Here is a 19,566-nt window from a genome sequence, read left to right as displayed (position 1 = left end):
CATAATCATATTAACTTTTTGTCCTACATGTCTTCCCACCTTCCCCCATGGTTGATCTTCACATTGACTGCTCTTTCTCTGCATCATCAAGAGTTACCTGTAGAGGCATCCTCCATGTAACATCCATGCCAACCTCCCATCTTTTATGCCCAGGGCATAGGCTGTCACATTCAAAGACAGCCAAGTTTTCCTGCCGCTGGTTGGTAGGCAAAAGGAGAAAAAGGATACTGAAAGCCACAGTCAACAGGGAATGTGCTGTTGGGCTGCATTTGTTATATACATGCCCACGGCCCTGTGGGATTCCTTTTAATTGCACGGATGATGCATATACAGTACAGAAAACTGAGAACACAGCTGAGCTCCCTCTGATAAAGCCCATACTCAGCTCACAGAGGCAGTGGGTCGGGACATGTTGGTTATCACATTCGAATCCCACAGTGGGAGCTTGGGTTCTGGAAGCACCAGCTATAGGAGCTGTGCCTACCTTCTGTACCCCCTTGTTTCTCCAAGCAGCCAATGCTGGAGTTACTCCAAATAAAAGGAGAGTGTTCTCTGAGTCCCTTCTCTGCTGCACCAGCCCCACACCGAACTGGAGATAAGCAGTCAGAGAAATGTCTGGAACAGGTGCTAGAGGAGGGAATGGGGCTGGCTTGGGCTTATCAGACTAAGCTTAACCTACGGGGAAGGGGTTTCTCTCCTCAGTTTAATCAACGATGAGAGAGAACTACACCCAGATCCCAATTTGTGGGTGTGAGTATGTCAGTCTTCAGACAACTAGTTTCAAGCCTTTGTCATCTAAAAATGTGCTTTCTGTCCTTCTGGTGACTATCAGCAGCTCATCCTTTTATAAGAATTGAAACTGAAAGGCAGATAAATGCAGTGAAAGGCAAGTATTGCCTTTCTGTTTTCACCCAGGAATTAATCCTTCTCAAAGACCCTTGGGAGACAGGGTCCTAATTCCAACTTGGCTATTGAGTGAGGCTGGCGGTGCTGGGTAAGTTGATTGCGTCAACCAGCCCCGAGCCTGTGCAGTGCATCACATTAAAGCTTCATCTCTCCTGTCACTCTCCAGTGTGTATTAGGGAAAAGGGGGCTTTTGTTTTCATATGATCATCCCTCCCCTAGGGTCCCCCACTGAATTCCTGCTTTCAGCAGATGAGAAGAGAAGAAACATGGAGAAACACACCTATTCTTACTGCAAAGGCCTGGGAAGTGTAACTGTAAACTCTGGGAGAAGGGCTTTCAATGCAGGTAAACACTCAGTCCTTGCCTGTGGGCATTTTACTTATTGTTCTGACTTTAATCCCATGATGAACTCAGAGTTTGAGTGGATTAGTCTTTGTTGATTTTGAGTTACTTTATCCATTTTCACTATTTCTTTCTCATCTAAATATCTTCTTTAAAATGACTGACCTTCTAAACCAACCACTTCTGAACAGTAACATTTCTTAATAATGGATGTGATAAGCTAGTTACGTATTTTCTAATTCACATCTCAATATATAATAACTGAACGTGAGTCACTTAAAATTCTGGGTGCCACATATCACCTCTTGGGAAACACCAGATTCAATTATCTGAGACTCTGCCCAGTTCTGTGGTAAATAGTGTTTCAAAAAGTAAATGCCAACAAGAATTCACTTTTTTATGTGTCTTAAACTTTACGGTACTTGGGCAGGAAATTTGAAGGTTGGTCATGAACTGCATTGAGAATGGAACTATTGTAGGATGGTCAAGGGCCCCAGACAGGGGTGATAATGGATTTAGGCCTTTACAATAATGGGATAGCATCTCATTTCAGCCTTCATCCTATCCCCCCTCCTCAAGAATTTAAAGCAAGAGCCAGGGAAGACAGAAGATTACATATCTGTTTAGAATGAACCCTTTGATGTGGCAGCTCTGACATTTAGGGGAAGAAAAGGGCCGGCGAAGGTGCCTAAAGTCGAGATGATACATCACACTAGAATTTCTCACAGAAATAAAACATAATAGGAGCTATTTTCCTGACGCTTGCATCCATCTCTGTCCTTATCTTCCTGCTGTCACTGCCTCAGCTGAGCCCCGTCATTTCTTGATTGCATCCATCCCTGTAGCAACCTCTTAATGGCTCTTCAGTTTCTTTTTCCATTTCCAGAATTTTCTGAAGTAAAATTGATGGGATCTCTTTCTTGCATCTAATTCTTCAATGCCTCATCACCACTGGGATAAAATAGGGGGCATTCATCAGCCAGACCCTGCCCACCCTTAACTACCAGCTCCTGCTTTAGTTAACCCCTCAAGGTACTCATGGCCCAAATAGGCCATGTTCTCCCTTCCTTATTCTCCCACACAGACTACTCTCCCTTTGAAAAACATTTCCCACTTTCAATACCTTCTGGCCACCTCTGTGGTGATTTTTCAGAACCAGTCTTTGGCTTTACCTCCCCATCAGCCTCAGGGTAAGTGTCTCTCACTACAACTGGCTCTTAATTGTTTGCCCTTGTCTGTCTGCCCCCTAGAGTACGCATTTCATGCCTGTACTCCTAGCAGCAGGTTTCATGCTAGAGATTCAATAATATTTTGTTGAGTGAATGAATGCATTATTCTTTTTATACACATTGTTGTCCTCAGTTTAATCCATTATAAAATGATATTACTGAGAAGCATAAAACTGTTTGCAGTACATTTGGACAAGATGAGGTTAAAAGGAGAAGTTGTGGGGCACTGGGAGGCTCAGTTGGTTAAGCCGCCGACTTCAGCTCAGGTCATGATCTCATGGTTTGTGGGTTCAAGCCCCGCATTGGGCTCTGTGCTGACAGCTCAGAGCCTGAAGCCTGCTTTGGATTCTGTGTCTCCCTCTCCTTCTGTCCCTCCCCTGCTTATTCTCTCTCTCTCTCTCTCTCTCAAGAATAAATAAATATTAAAAAAAATTTTAAAAAGTTGCAACCGAAGATAAGAGTAGATGGTATCAATGTACTATCATACGAAGTTCATTCTCTTCATAATTCTTCCATTTATTGTAACATAAGAAACTAGAACATAAAAGGAAAACTTTCATTAGGGTCTTGAAACAAAAGGCATTTCTTAGATGAGAACTGGGAATACAGTGGCTTTTTGAGAGACAGATCTAGGGCTTCACTATCTTTTTGGCCTTTACACATTTCTCCATCTGCCTTACAGGGAAAATTTTTGCCTTCAAAAGAAGTCTTCCTGAGCTGCCATCTAATGAGCAACAACAGCTTTATTTTGCATGTACTGTGATCTATCACAAATCATACTTGCTTTTGAAATGCATAAAGAAACCCTTTTAATAGAAGGGTATATTCTTTGATCCCTTAAGGAAAAAAAAAAGCTTTAGCTTTGTGGCAGAATGGTAGGGGAACACCTTCATCAAGGCCCACAAAAAACAGTGATTAACGTAAAATTATTTGTGCTCATGGAGCAGTTCAGTAGCTAAGGCCAAAGCAATGGTAATGAGCTCAGACTAGGGAATGAGGGTGGTGGGTAGGGGATAGTGGGTGGGCAGAAAATAGGTTCAGAGAAAGGGACTTTTAAGTTGTAAGGAAGACTTCTTCTAGAGCTCATTCATCATGGAAGACACTACTTCTTCCCTTAATTCCAGGAGATGGAGAAAGGCCTTCTTGCCATAACAGCACAGAGCTAAGCTTTTAGGTTTTTGAAAGTAGTTTTGAAGAATGGACATCTTCCTGTGAATCCTGTATTGTGTGGATTGTTAGGTTAGTCAGTTTAGGCTAAACTATGCTGAAATGACAAGTAAGACCCAAATTCCAGTGGCTTAAAACAAGTTGGCCAACTTGACTGTGTACTTGCTTTAAACAGTGACTCGGGGCCCCGGGTTGCTTCCATGTTTCAGCTCCACCAACCCAGAGACCCTCGTTTTCAGATGCATCCACAGGTAAGAGAACATGGCAAAGACACGAAGGAACCCAGCCACCCTCAGGCTGGAACTGCACGTATTTCTGCTGACACCAGGGCTGGGAAAAAGTAGCTTGACTTTTTGCCTTGGGAAAAGGGAATGGTTGGATGAACACATACCAAGGGCTGCAACAGTTAATATCTTTCTGGAGATTCTCTGTTGATTTGAGAGTTAGGAATTAGAAACAAACATCCTGGGGAGTAAAACTTCATTCTGAACTGCAATTAAAGCAAAAGGTTACTCTTCAAGCATGGAACTTTGAACTATTACAGACAAGGATGGTAGGCAAGAACCACAAAACAATCAGGACCAGAAGAGAATCATTACCCTGGTGTAGCACTTCCCAGGCTGTGTCCCAGGGATCCTAAAGCTCCTTGAGATGAAGATGAGTGGTCTTTTGTGGAGGCTGGGAGGGGAAGCATACGCTTGCTTGTAGGGGGGAGGCATTCTGCAGTCAAATAAGCCTGTGGTTAAACAGTTTAAATGATTTCTCTACTATTGGAGTTCTCATAGCCTTTAACTGGCCATAATAATGTACCCTTCACATCTCCTTCTGAGGGGAACACAACTGACCCAGGACCCAGCTGTCACGCTCTGCCATCCCTTGCTGTGTTTGCCAGGAAGGCTGCCCTTCCCTTTGGCTGCTCCAGATGACTGGGCACAGCAGGAGTACTCATGGAAGATCATTACAAAGAGATCTGGCATTCTTCCGACTGCTGACTTGAACTCCAGGACTCCTAATGAACGGTCTTCTGAATACTTCCTTAGCATTGCACCGCAGTCCGAGTCTCTTCATTTTCAGCCCTCCTCTCTCCTTTCTCTCCTTCCCAGGGCCTGCCCTGTGGTCTGCAGGCTGCCTCTGGGTCCTCCAGCTCCACTTCCTTTTTGTCTCTGAGGCAATTTGCCCAATAAATCTCTTGCACATTCACTCCTGCCTTGGTGTCTGCTTTTGGGTGGCCCCCCAAAAGAGGAGATGGACAGTATTTCCCAGATGTACTTGGCTAGAGAAAATGTTCTTTACACAAACCTGTCATGTTAAAAAGGACACTAATATTTCAAGGAACACGAATTGGAAATGCTGCCCTAGACAAACGGGCGGTTAATTAATAATTAATAATTAATAATTTAATTTGTATGTTATTTATAATTTGTACACAGATGTTTAAATTATGTGTTAGTTTGTGTCTTTCATAGTCTTATCTAATTATTTCAGTTTTCTGGATTAAAATAATCCATCAGATGGTGTTAAGGACCCAATCACTATCATAGTCATTGCCCTGGTGCCACGGGCAGGACAAATCCAGGCAAACAGCAGACTTCTGCTTCTTGTCCTGTGGGAGCATTCTGATGCCTGCTGTTAATGCAAGTCACCAAGGTGGTGACTATATATTAAATCTTGATGCAAGAGGGATTCTGGAAATATTAATAATATTTATAGATTTTAGAAATATTTAGAGATTTTATTATCACATGCAGGAGAAACTAAAGTTTTTGTTTCTAACATCTGACAGTATGGAATGCTAAAATTTATAACTACACAGTGCTGGCTTTTTGAAAAGAATTGAGCCTCCAAAGTACATATTAGTACTGCATATAAGAGAATGTTTAGGTATTATGGTTTGGAAATTATTCAAAGATACTTACGATGATCAAAAAGGCAGCATCCTGAAAAATTATTTATACACATGGCATAGTAGCAAGGTGTGGAAGCAATACATGTGTCAATCATGGATAAAAGGATAAACAAAAAAAATGTGGTCTATACACACAACGGGATATTATTTATTCAGCCTTAAAAAGGAAGGAAATTCTGACACATGCCACAACATGACTTAACTTCAAGAGCATTATGCCAAGTGTAAGAAGCCAGTCACAAGAAGACAACAGTACATGATTCTGCTTTGATGAGGTGTCTAAGTAGTCAAAATCAGAGAAACAGAGGGTAGAACGGTGGTTGCCCGGGCGGGGGAAGGGAAGACAGGGTGTTGTTTAACGGATATAGTTTCTTACAACAGAAAAAGTTGTAAAAATTGGTTGCTCAACAATGTGAATATGGTTAACACTAATTGTATGCTTAAGAATAGTTAAGATAATAAGGTTTACATGTGTATTTCCCCACAATTAAAAAAAAAAGTAATCTGTAATCTGAGAAACTTTACAATGAGACTTTTAAACAATTATATGGTTAATCCATCTGGAAGCAAAGTACAAGTTCCTTAAAAGCAGAAATACTGTTTTATCTATTTTATTTATCTTTCCATCCCCTACAGCTTTGCTGCTCAAAGTGTAGCTCATGGGTCACAACATCAGCATTGTCTGGGTGCTTGTTAAAAATTGTTAGGTTTACTGAATATAAACTTGCATTTTAAAGTTTTTTATTTGTTCTGAGAGAGAGAGGCAGAGAGGGAGAGAGGGAGACAGAGGCCCAAGCAGGCTCTGCACTCTCAGTGCAGAGCCAGATGCAGGGACTGAACTCTCAAAGCTGTGAGATTATGAGCAGAATCCAAGTTTCTGCTCCAACTGAGCATAAACCAAGAGTTGGTTTAATCGACTGAGCACCCCTAAACCTGCATTTTAATAAGACACCTGAGTGATTCACATGCACTTTAAAGTTTAAGACGCACTGTCCTACAGCACAAACTGAGAAATATCAGAGACTATTAATGTTTGTCTGTTGTTTGTAAATTAGAATCTTCAAGAATTGATAGCTGCATTTAACTTCTTTGCTCTAGGGTTGCTGTGAACTTTAGACTTCGCTATCACACATATGCTAGAAATAAACAGTGAGCCAAGATTTATATAAGTTTAAAGTGTGATTAAAAAAATTTTTTAATGTTTTATTTATTTTTGATACAGAGAGAGACAGAGCATGAGAGAGGGAGGGGCAGAGAGAGAAGGAGATACAGAACCAGAAGCAGGCTCCAGGCTCTGAGCTAGCTGTCAGCACAGAGCCTGATGCGGGGCTCGAACCCACGAACGTGAGATCTGACCTGAGCCGGTCAGGCGCTTAACCGACTGAGCCACCCAGGTGCCCCTAAAGCGAGAATTTTAAAAAGTCATCTTCTATTTGATTATCTTGCACTCTGAACAAACACTGAACTTGAAGGAGGCATCTCTGCCACCTTTCCACTTTCTCTGACCACGTGATAGCCTCCATGTCACAGTGGCTGCGTGCACACAGTGAGAGTGCACCTGTTAGCCACTATGATTACTGACAGATCATATGGCTAATGTGTGACCACACTGGACCTAGGACTCAATTTTTAAAAAATATTTAGTTTGGAGGGAGGGAGAGGAAGGAGGGGCAAAGTGGAAGGGAGACACGGAATCCGAAGCAGGGTCCAGGTTCTAAGCAAATCGTGAGATCATGTCCCAAACCGAAGTCAGTCGCTTAACTGACTGAGCCAGCCAGGAGCCCCTTTAAAAAAAAAAAAAGACCTAGGACTCAACCCATCTTCTTCAGGTTCTAAGTCTAATGGTCTTTTCATTATACATCAGCACATTTCCAACATCATCTTGTTCTGGAAGCATTTTCTGATCCCAGCCTTTCCCTGGCCTAGTGCCCCAACTCTATTTTCTAGTTGCATTCGGTACCTCACTAGCTTTCCACAGTGTGTATGAATCCACTGACTCTAAGCTCCCTCAGGGCTGGGACCATGCCTCCTCATTCATCTTGATATCGCCAGAGCTACATCCTTACCAGCGCGTAGTAAGCACAGGAAGTGTTTGCTAATCGGCACTCCAGTATGGCTCACCAATATGCTTTGATAGGAAGCAGTCTTGCAGCCAAGACCATACTGTACCCCTCTGCCTGTGCTTCCTTGCCTTTTTATCTTTTGTCTCTTCTCCTAGAGGCCCATTTATTATCTATGTCTATAATTCTCCAATTGTCACGCAGAGTTTGAATAAAATCACAGTTTAGCTCCAGCTGTGTAGATTTCTACACCCCAATATGAAGCTGCTGCCTGCTGCTGAGAAAACACACAGATGCGATTTATAATCAGATTTCAGGGGAATGTGGCTTGTTGTTAAGGTTTCGTTTCTGGCCAAACAGGAGGGAGGAACTAAAAATGGGGCTGCCAGAACAAGACGAAAATGTCAGGTGCTTAAAAGGAAGCGCGAAACTCAGACCTTAAACAACTAGATGATACCACAATGGCCTTTTATTTATTTCTTTTTGCTTTCTTTAACTCTGGAAAAGTGGACTGTATTTGAACAAATCACATTCACTGCAGATTATACACATATGAATGCCCAGAGATATACACACATATATAGACGTGCTTTTTCATCCTATGTAGCAAAGCCTTCATATACAAGCCCATCTTACCATTTAATCGGTGTTAATTTATTTAAAAGTCTTACTGTGATATAGTAAAGGTCATAATCATAAACCCAAGCATGAGCAACTGCTCTTATACACGACACACTGAATAATGTGACCGTTAGCCATCTCTGAAATGGACCTCCATTCTAATAAGTTACATAGTTTTTAGGAGGAGTTTCATAGCTTAGGGGAGTATTTCAGGGCAGCAATTCATTAACCAAATATCAGAAATCTTTTTTTTTTCTTTTTCTGTATTAGAAACTGTGTTGCTTTGGATGATATATTGAGAAAAACAGTTTCTACTATTTTTGCAAGTCATCCTTGAGGAGGAAAAAATAAAACAGTGATTGCTCAATTTGAAACTTCCAAAAGGATGGGATATAATATTTAGAACTACTTTAATATATGAAATACAAATAAAGGCTTTCTGGATTGGTACAACTATTTTTAAGTTCCTCTATCCTTATGAGAATAACAATCTTGCCTAATTTAAAACATCACACCCCCTGCATTTCCTTAGTTTGAGAAAAATATAAGCAGATTTGACTTCACATTATTTGGCAAGAGCATAGTTAGCTGATGAAAGGTGGGATGTGACATGTTAGTCGATGACAGCCCAAGATAGCCATGAGGTCATCAGAGTAGTTTTAAAATCAATTGGTAACACAGTCCCATGGCAAAGTCGAGGGGTGATTCTCTCAGACACCTAATATTTCAAAAGACGTCACGCTATTAATTTTGATTATGGTTGTAATTTAAACTGGCTCTCCAATTTAAAAATGATTACATAAAAGCATTGATTTGGTGCCTGAAACACATAGGCTCAGAAAGCACATTCAGGTGAAATGAACAGTTTTTAAATGCACAGCATACATGGTCTGCATTCTTAGAAAATAACTAGATAATAGGTTCTACTCTTATGAATTCTACCAACCCAGAGCCTTAATGCATTTGTCTTTAGGTTGATATAGGATCACCTGATGTCTGATACTGGCTTAGCTGCACTACGAGAAAAAAAAGAATTCGTTTATTTTCGGTGAGTGACCCCAACAACCCTTGGTCTCAGAAGAGATGCTGAAAGCATTAACACCTGAGTCCTACAATCAGGCCTTGAACATGCCCTTCTTTTCACTGTGTGGCTAAAGAAATTTGCGATGACAAGAACTGCTTGAAATCCTTCTGGTTGTCTGTTACCTAATGCTTGTCCAGGGGCTTGGTTTCATTTGAGTGAGCACCCCTGGGGTCTCAGGCTTTGTAACTTTGATTGAGGTAAGGAAAATATGGAAGAAGCACCCATCAGGTGTGTTTAAGCGATGTCCAAGCTTTTAAATCACCTGGGAGACCATCAAAAGAATTCCATGTTTCAGGGGTCCTGGAAGGCAGAAATCTAGGTCAATTTGGAGATAGGAGAACAAAGAATGAAAAAAAAAAAAGAATTCCAAATAAAAATAATTTTAGCCCAAACCCTGGAAAGTCAAGGGTACAGTTCAGGAAATATGTGTGAAGTATGAATAATTGGTTGCTGTGAAGCCTAGCCTCAAAGACTCTCAGAGGAGCCCTGATTCAGTCTTTATTTAGAACCATCTTGTTCCTAGACTCCTGCCTTGTTGTCACTGTAGAATACCAGACTAATATTGCTACAACTCACTGAATCAGCTGGGATGTTCCCTTTTTTCCCTACGGGAGGTAAGACTGTGAGAAGGTGAGAAAAAGACCTGACCCAGTGATGTGCTACTAAATGTTTAACAGTTAGCTCAATGAGGTGTCACGGGGTAGGAGACTATGCCTCTCCAGTGAAAACTTGGTTTGCAAGCATAATTTGTTCTGGAAATACGCTTGTAATCCAAAGCACTTGTATACCAAAGTAAATTACAAGAACCATTGGCTCAGTTGTGATCATGGGATCTTCGACATCACGTACTACTCATATTGCAAGACGTCGCTTTTATCAAGTTAAAATTTATTAGAAATGTTTGCTCAGGCTTGCAGAACACTCACAGAACAAGTTACTCACAATCCAAGGTTTTATTGTATTTACATACAAAGGTTTATTATCAGTTATACACAATTTATCACTAATAATAAAATATATATTACCTTTTGTTGTAAATCCCATATAGCTACTTGATTCTTACAGAATACTTTTGTTGACTTTTGTCAAACTGTTGTATCCATAGCCAATCTATAGTTGCAACTGATGACAGGATATAGTTCTTACATGAATGTTAGTAAGCGTTTTCATTCAAGTCAGTGAGAAAGACTAAGCAAAACAAGAACTGTGGATGTTGAAACTCATTTGTCAACAACTTTGAGCACTGTAAGAATACTGGAGGACTAGTTCCTCAAATTTTTATTCATAATATAATAGCCGAATATCTGATACATTTAAAAAGTTTAATCTGTGGGGCGCCTGGGTGGCTCGGTCAGTTAAGCCTCCGACTTCGGCACAGGTCATGATCTCACGGTTCATGGGTTTGAACCCCTCATTGGGCTCTGTGCTTACAGCTCAGAGCCTGGGGCCTGTTTCAGTTTCCGTGTCTCCCTCTCTCTCTGCCCCTCCTCTGCTCATGCTCTGTCTCTCTGTCTTTCTGTCTCTCTCTCCCTCAAAAATAAATAAAACATTTAAAAAATTAAAAAAAAGTTTAATCTGCATTATTTAAAATTTCTCTACCATGTTCGTAAGTCCAAACCAGGAACTGGCCAATGTTTTCTGCTAAGGGCCAGAGAATAACATTTTAGCTTTTACAGGTCTCTATCTTAACTATACATCTCTACAAACCTCTGCCATCACAGTCTGAAAGCAGCCACAGACGGCATGTGAACAGATGAATGTGGCTGTATTCTAGTCAAACTTTATTTATGGATGCTGAACTTTGAATTTAATGTAATTTTTATATACCATGAAATCTTCTTTTGATTTTTTCAACTATTAAAAATACAAAAGCCTTTTTGAACTTTTAAGTCATACAAAAATAGGCAGTGGGCTAGATTTGGGTCATGAACTGTAGTTTGTCATTCCCTTGTCTTGTCCATCAACAAAAGAGTAACTCAAACCCTGATTTGTTGCATTTTCCAGTCCCATGGCATAAAGATTCCTGTTTTGATCGACCTCAAGCTTCCAATGTGACATCACTGAATGTCGGGAAGAGATGAGGAGCAGTACAACATTACGTAGTATTTCCACCCAATAGATATACAATAGGTAAGAAGAACCTCAAGAGCATAGATAATAGTAAAATAATTAGAAATTCTGAGTATTGGGTATTTATTACCTTACTTTTATATTATTAACTTACTTGTAAGATTACATAACTTCATTTTTAATAATGGCAACAACCAAGTGACAAAATTCTCAGAAACTTAACAATCAGCTTCTGCAAGTTGGTACAAGGTGGCTTCATCAAACCACTAAATTTAACACTTATTATTCTAGGGCATACTGCAGCTCTTGACTCTGAGATTCCCACAGCACCAATGACTCTTCTACAACAGAATTGCCCTTTGGAACTGCCCACAAAGTAGAGAGAGCACCCAGAATCCTAGGCCCTGAGTCCTCCTGACCATTTTGCTGATTCTGCTGTCCACATAGTAGTGAGATGGTGGAAACCTTCATTGACACAGGTACACTGGAGCTTACCTTATCCCCCAAATGGAAAAATTGTTATAATAGTAATAAGAGTTGGCATTTCTTGAGTGTTTATTCTGGGACAGGCACTGTTCTCAACTTTCACCTGTACCAGCTCATTGAGTTGTCACTCAACCCCAAGAGGGAGTTTCCATCATCACCATTTTACATTTGAGGATACTGAGATGCAGGGACGTGAGGCTGTTTGCCAAGGTTACAGTGTGGAAAATAAAATTTTCCAACTTCTCTAAACACTGGCTCATTTTCTAAAGGCACTTGAGGAGATCAAGTATCTATACTTTATTATTTACTTATTTATCCAATACAAGGTTATCAATAAAATTCAGTATGTCCCAAACTGGACCATTACCTTTCCTCCCAAATCTCCTCTTCCTCTACTGTCTTTTTCATGTGGTTGCTGCTGTTGCTGGTATCACCACTACAGTAGGTACCTTGGCATCTTGGGCTCGTTCCTCCTCGTTCTGCAAAGCTGCAAATCCTGCTAATAGAACCTCTAATAGTACGTCTTTTGCCTTCTTTTTATTTTCATTCTCCTTCTAGTTCATGGCTTTGCTACCTCTCACTCAGATGATTACAGAAGTCCCCTCACCACCTTACAGTATTTGCAGCTATTATTTTTAATGTTTATTTGTTTTTGAGAGACAGAGAGACAGAGTGTGAGTGGTGGAGGGGCAGAGAGAGAGGGAGAACACAGAATCTGAAGCAGGCTCCAGGCTCTGAGCTGTTAGCACAGAGCCTGACATGGGGCTCGAACTCACGAACCGCGAGATCATGACCTGAGCTGAAGTCGGACCCTTAACCGACTGAACCACCCACGAGCCCCTACCATCTTACAGTATTTGTTCCAGATTACATACTGTATTGCTGGATTAAACTTCAGTCTCTTGCTCATAAGCTGTAATGACTGCCCACTGCTTACTCCTCAGAGCTCTTCCCTTCCTCCTCTTCACTCATTTTAAGCTCTAAGCTTACAGAACTTTCCACCACTTTTCACATATACCCCATGCTTGACCCACCTCCACGCCTTTGCTCAAGCTGTTTCCTCTGCCTGGAGTGCCCTTCTCTATAACTCTGCATGTCTGCTCTCTACCCATCTTTTTCTTTTTTTAAGTTTAAATGACCCAAAATTTCCTTGGTCTCCCAGCTAGAAAGAGCCTCTCCCTCTGCTGAAGCTGCAGAGCATTTTCTCTGTGCTTTTCTTGTGGCGCTTTCAGCTTTTCCTTCCTAATTGTTCTCATTTGTTGCTTCTCTGATCGCTCCTGCTTGATTCTGAATTCCTGCAAGCATGGTCACTTGTCCTTCTATCCCCCACGGTCTCCTGTGCGCTAGGTGCTCAGCCAGTATCAGATGGATGAATGAATAAAATGTGGTAAAGGCAACCTCTCACCATTTATTATCATTGTTTAATATTCCTTCTGTGCAGCAGACTATGCACATTATAGAGCTGCATTGTCCAGCATGGCGATCACTAACCACGTGTATCTACTGAGCACCTGAAAGGTGGTCTGGGTCCAAAATGTACACTGGGCCAAACTGAAATGCGCTGTAAGTGTGAGATACACACTGTACTTTAAAGTCTTGGTATGAAAACAATCTCAATAATTGGTTTACATGTTGGCATTCTAGTATCTGTGACACACTGGGTTAAATAAAATATAAAAGGGGCACCTGGGTGGCTCAGTCGGTTGAGTGTCCGACTTCAGCTCAGGTCATGATCTCACGGTTTGTGAGTTTGAGCCTCGCGTCGGGCTCTGTGCCGACAGCTCAGAGCATGGAACCTGCTTCGGATTCTGTGTCTCCCTTTCTCTCTGCCCTTCTCCTGCTTGCACTCTGTCACTCTCTGTCTCTCAAAAATGTACAAATGTTGAAAAAAAAATTTAAATTCTAAAAAAGAAAAAATATATAAAAATTATCACCTGCCTTTTTTTACTTTTTTAAAATATGACTACTGGAAAGATTAAAATTACACACAGGGCTTGCATTATGTTTCCACTGGCAGCTCTGTTATAGAGCGGACTCGTGATGCCCTTGAAACGGCTCTGTTTCTTAGAGTAGCAGTGTATTGTTGTGGACAAAGCTCTGAGAGTTTATTCCAGTTTCTTAAACTTTTGCAGTCTTAGTTTCCTTGGCTTTAAAATAGTGACAATTGTGCCTTCCTTACAGGAGGTCATGAGCATTTAATAAGATAATATACATTAAGCTACCTGGCACTTTGTAGGTTCAGGGTAAGTACTGGTTTCTTTGACTTTCTAAGCAAGCACGAACTTATACTGTATGCATCATTCCCACCAGTCACTGTCAGTATATTAATATCACTGACCTGATCGGTACTGACCACTCTTTCAGGTCAGTCAGCTCTCTCTATCTTTCTATGATCTCTTCCTGTTGCTTTGAGTCTCACAAACCTAGCTAGTGGGAAATACAATTGTTAACTTGGAAAAAGGGGGAATTTGGAGTCCTTATCCTGCTTACATTTTCAGGGTTTGGTTCCAAATGACAATGTAGGCAGTTTGAGGCTCGCCTCCCTGGAGGAAAGAGATGTCCACATCTGCCATGGTACACAGTTTGAGGGGGCTCAATCCACATATACGGTATCCTATGTTGTACACTAATGGTTCGGTGTGAACAGTCCCTTCTGGAACTGCACAACGCTGGGATACTGAATAACTTGCTGCTGTCTTTATTGGCGTACATGATTCATGGATGGGGACGGGGGGAGTAGGGAGGAATCATGTACAATTTATTCTCCATTTTAGGCATGACCAGGAACCTAGGTTTTGAGGTCCTTAATGCTTACAGGATAATTATAAAAAAGTAAAAGATATCAGTGCTCTAGATAAATGTCAACATTATTTTCAGAATGGGGCGCCTGGGTGGCTCAGTCAGCTAAGCGTCCAGCTTCGGCTCAGGTCATGATCTCATGGTTCGTGGGTTCAAGCCCCGTGTCGGGCTCTGTGCTGACAGCTAGCTCAGATGCTGTGTCTCCCTCTCTCTCTGACCCTCCCCTGCTCACACTGTCTCTCTCTCAAAAATAAATAGAAAACATAAAAAAACCCCATTATTTTCAGAACAGATATTGCCATTATAATACACTGACACTAATACTACTCAAGGATTTCTGGGCAAATTCTCCTTCATCAGTAAAGGATAGAGTTGTCATTGCTGTCATGTTCTCTGGGGTAAGCACATCCTGCATCTGCTTGTCTCCTCCACGGAAGGGCTTATATATCTAGAGAAGGTGAGGTGTTTAGTATGGGAAGAGGAAGACAGCAAGTTTTCATTATCAATGTAGGACAAGTAATTTTAGATCTCAAGATAACCTAACAATAGAGTGATGATGGTGTTTATCTTCTTAGGCTGTCAGTGCGTGAATATTATTAATCATAAACTTAATCCTGAGTATCTTGGGACTGCAGCAGAGTTCCAGGATTTCATTTCTTAATGTCTTCGTTACAGCTGTAAATCTCAAAATAAATACAATAATTACAAGGGAGCATCAGCAGCTGGGGTAATTAAATATGACTTGCCTTCTGCTGTGCCGAGACTTGCATTAAGCAGAAGATGTGCTCTTCATTACAAAAGAATTCTTTACAGGTAAGTGTTCCACAGTAGAAATGTTGCTCCTTCTGCCAAAAGGAGCAACTTATCAGGAATGGTACCATCCCTCGGGTCCTTGGTTTTCCAAATGGAGATACTCAGGCTCAAATGTGAAAGATATATGGGACATGAAACTTTCAGGCTCCTGGGGCTCCATGAATCAGATGAGTGGGCACAAAAATGGGTTTTCTCTTCTCAGATTGGAAATGTATTTGCCATGGAAAATCAATGACGTAATCAACAAATATATATATATATATATTTAATTTATTTTTTAATGTTTCTTTATTTTTGAGACAAAGAGACAGAGTGTGAACAGGGGAGGGGCAGAGAGAGGGGGAGACACAGAATCTGAAGCAAGCTCCAGGTTCTGAGCCGTCAGCACAGAACCCAATGCAGGGCTCGAACTCAGGAACCATGAGATCATGACCTAAGTTGAAGTCAGACATTTAACTGACTGAGCCACCCAGGTGCCCCAACAAATATATATTGAAGACACACCATAATCATCATAGTCATCAACTATAAACATTTATTTTGTGTGTGTAACAACACATTACCCATATCAAGGGCAAAAGAACCATAAGACATGGATTAGGCCAGAGAAGATCAAAAATCTAGACTGTAGTAGGGGAAACTAGACATGATACAAAAAGATAATAACACATAAATTTCAACAGAAAGTACTATACGGTAGAGTTATAGGGATAGCATTAGTGGATGTTATTCTAGAGTCATGATACATTTAATAAGAAGTATGAGAACTGATCTCTGTGCTTAAAGAATTGCAGCTTAATTGGGAGATGAACTAAACATAAAACAATAAGAGTGATAGGATACTATAAAGAGCTAAGTTACAGATGCAGAATGAACACCTGTGAAGACTGGAAGAAAGAGAACAGGTAGTATGGAGTCAATAGGGGAGAGAGTGCTTTAAGAATCCTTTAACGTCAGAGACAGTTTGAATAAGTGAAGGGGAGAAGGGAGAGTTCAAGGCTTCGGGTGAAAAATCTCTTCAGTTTAGTAAACTTTATTAAATTTCTTTTTACATTTATTCATTTTGAGAGACAGAGCATGAGCAGGGGAGGGGCAGAGAGAGAGGGAGACATAAGTAAGCTCCAGGCTCCAAGCCGTCAGCAGAGAGCCCGAGGCAGAGCTCGAACCTACAAACTATTGAGATCAGGACCTGAATCAAAGGTGGACGCATAACCGACTGAGCCACCTAGGCACCCCATGTTTTGGTAAACCTTAGAAAGTTGGTCAGCAAATTGCTTGTTCAACATCAGTGTTCTGATGGAGGGATTGGACTGTTTTGAATGGGAAATGAAGAATTATGTCTATAACTGCAGGTGCTACTAGTGGGCATGTTCTTGGGTTTGGAAGTCATCTTTCTGTTCATTCAGTCAACACTGACGAAAGAGCTGGTACGTGCGAATATTGTGTGGAGTGCCAGCCTACACAAGCAGGACAAGTATGCATCAAGGATATGGGAAACTGAACAGGTTGAATTACATACAATGTGATCCATGCTCTTGCAAGGACAAATATTGAGTTTCAAAGGAACACAGAGAAGAAGCCCCAAACTCAATCTTGGGGAGTCAGGAAGAGGTAAGATGTGGAGGGTAAATAGGGGTTATCCTGGCAAGAGACGTGGGATTGTAGGAAGCACTTTAAGGTGATATGAATAACTTGGGTAAAAAGCCTACCTGGCTAGGTTTATGAACCCAAAGTTGTTCTATCTGGCTGGAATGGAGAGGTCAGACTTGAGGCCAGTGACATAGGTCAATGCCGTATGGTAAAATACTTTTAAGTGGTGATAAGGGATTTGGACTTTGTCCTGAGGACAGTGGAGAGTCAGTGAATAATTTTAAGCTAGAGATGGACATGACTGCATCTGTCTTGAAACCTCATCCAGGCTGCAGTGTGGAGAATGGATGGGATGCTTGAGTCAGAGCTGATGTTATCACTGTGTTTCCATATCCACACAAAATGAGAGAAGGAAAGATGTGTGTAGTCCGGTCTCCTCTGTCTATGCCTATCGTCTTCCTCTTGACTTAAGGTTGCAAACTTTGTCATTAGAGGCATAGGATTCTGATCCTCCCTATCTACCAGAGGTTTTTCTGATTCTACCTGGTTCTATCCCAGCAATGGATAGATGGCTGGTCAAATTTCTGTCTACTCAAGCCCTAGCCTTATCTGAAAGGAGGCCACCTGCCAACACATATAATGATCATAGCATTCAGCACAATTATGTTGTAGAGGGCAAAACATCAGGCAATTACCGGGACTCAATTTAATATCTGCTGGAAGCTTTGTAAAGGTTTATCAAAAGGTGGCTATTCAGAGAAATTGCATGAGGTAAGAAAGCCACTGCCATAACCACTGAAGAACACTTGGTATTTTGACAAAATTTAAAATGTCCTCTCAGGAAAGGCGCTATTCTTCCATTGAATATGTTTTTAGATCTTGAGGTAAAGGCAAGGGATATGTGTGATCAGGAATTATGTTCATATTATATACAACTCTCAGTATTCCAGGAGCTCCAAATTTCTTTTCTTTCTTTTCTTTTTCATTTCAGTCAGGATAAGAGCAAAATTGATCTAACTTCACAAATTGTGCTGCTAGAGCATTTTAAAAGTACTTAAAATGTTATCTTTTAAGATGAGGTAATAAAATGGGACATCTATGCATTCTTTTTATTCTGGGCTTCTGAAATAGTAAGCATCCCAGCAGCCTTCCAGGTTAATAGAATCTATGTGTGATTACAGCTGTTTAATATGCACAATTAATTACATGCTGATCTCAATCACCGTGCTGCCAGATCTAAATACTATCGGAGAAGGGCTGTCTCATTAGGTGACAAGTCCATTGGTGCAAATGTTGCAACAACATTCGAGGAGGAAGGAAGCCATTCTGGATTTTACTAAAAATAAGAAGATTATGCTGAGAAGGGAAACTGTAAGTCCATGTTCAGGAAACCATACCCACCCAAGTTGGCCATCCATTTCATTCCAAAGAGTAGCACTCACTTCCAAACCACTCTCTAAGATAAAAGAAGCTTTGACTGAGGAAGAATAAGACAACTTTAGATCTGTTATCTGGATAAATGATCCCTTCTCCTTTCCATTCATATAATTGTACTACTTTGATTGAATAAACAAGAAGTTAGTAACTTTAATAAGAGAACCTAAGCATTAGAAACAGAGGTTGCATTCTGCAATATTTAATACATGCTCCTTAAAATAGATATACACACTTAACTTTATGAACAGATTATTTTCAGTTGCATCTTGGGAGCTGTATTATTGTTTTGAACCTTTACTTTTAGGTTCTTATCCTAACTGCATGGGACTATATAAACAGAAAGAAACACCATCTTGAAAAGAGAACATAGTAAAAGGGTATAAGTCTGCTCTTCAGACATGAGAAAAGACATTTGATTGGAGAGTATATGCCATTAAAAAGAAATTTATTTCTAGCATCGCAAGGGTATTAAACTCCCTTATTGTTGGCACATGTAATTCCTTTTTGGAATCCAAATATTTGAAGCTAAACCTTAAACTGATATTTTCAGGGGAACAAGAATTGAAGTGAATAAATCACTTTTGAGAATTTTTCAGCAATCTAGGTGAGAGATGGCGGTGGGAGACTAGGAGATGGTACGAAGTAGGCTGACGTGAGATCCATTTAAAAAGACACGGTGCAAGAAGAAGAGAGGACTCAGGATGATTCCAGCATCAGGAGCAGCTGGATCATGGTGGTGCTATTTGAAGAGACAGGGGATATTTGTGAATGGGACAAAGGTTGGAGAAGACAGCAGTTGAGTTTCGCCTTGCCCTTCCTACCTCTCTGCCTCCCTCTTAGCCTTCCTCCCTTCCTTTTTTCCTTTCGAGCCTGGTGGGAAGGCTGTTGGGCAGAGGCTGGAGCCCTCATGGCTGACTATTTTAAGGGGTAGGGGCCCTTGCAGGGCTGGAGTCTACACAAGAAAGTTGTGGAGAGGCAGCCTTGTGGGATCAGGGGATTGGCTACAGGAGGGGGATTAAGCAAATGAGTAAATATACTACTGACACCTGAAGCCAG

This window comes from Suricata suricatta, chromosome 4 (genome assembly GCF_006229205.1).
Source record: "Suricata suricatta isolate VVHF042 chromosome 4, meerkat_22Aug2017_6uvM2_HiC, whole genome shotgun sequence".
Classification (NCBI taxonomy): Eukaryota; Metazoa; Chordata; class Mammalia; order Carnivora; family Herpestidae; genus Suricata; species Suricata suricatta.
Note: the sequence above shows the minus strand (reverse complement) of the source record.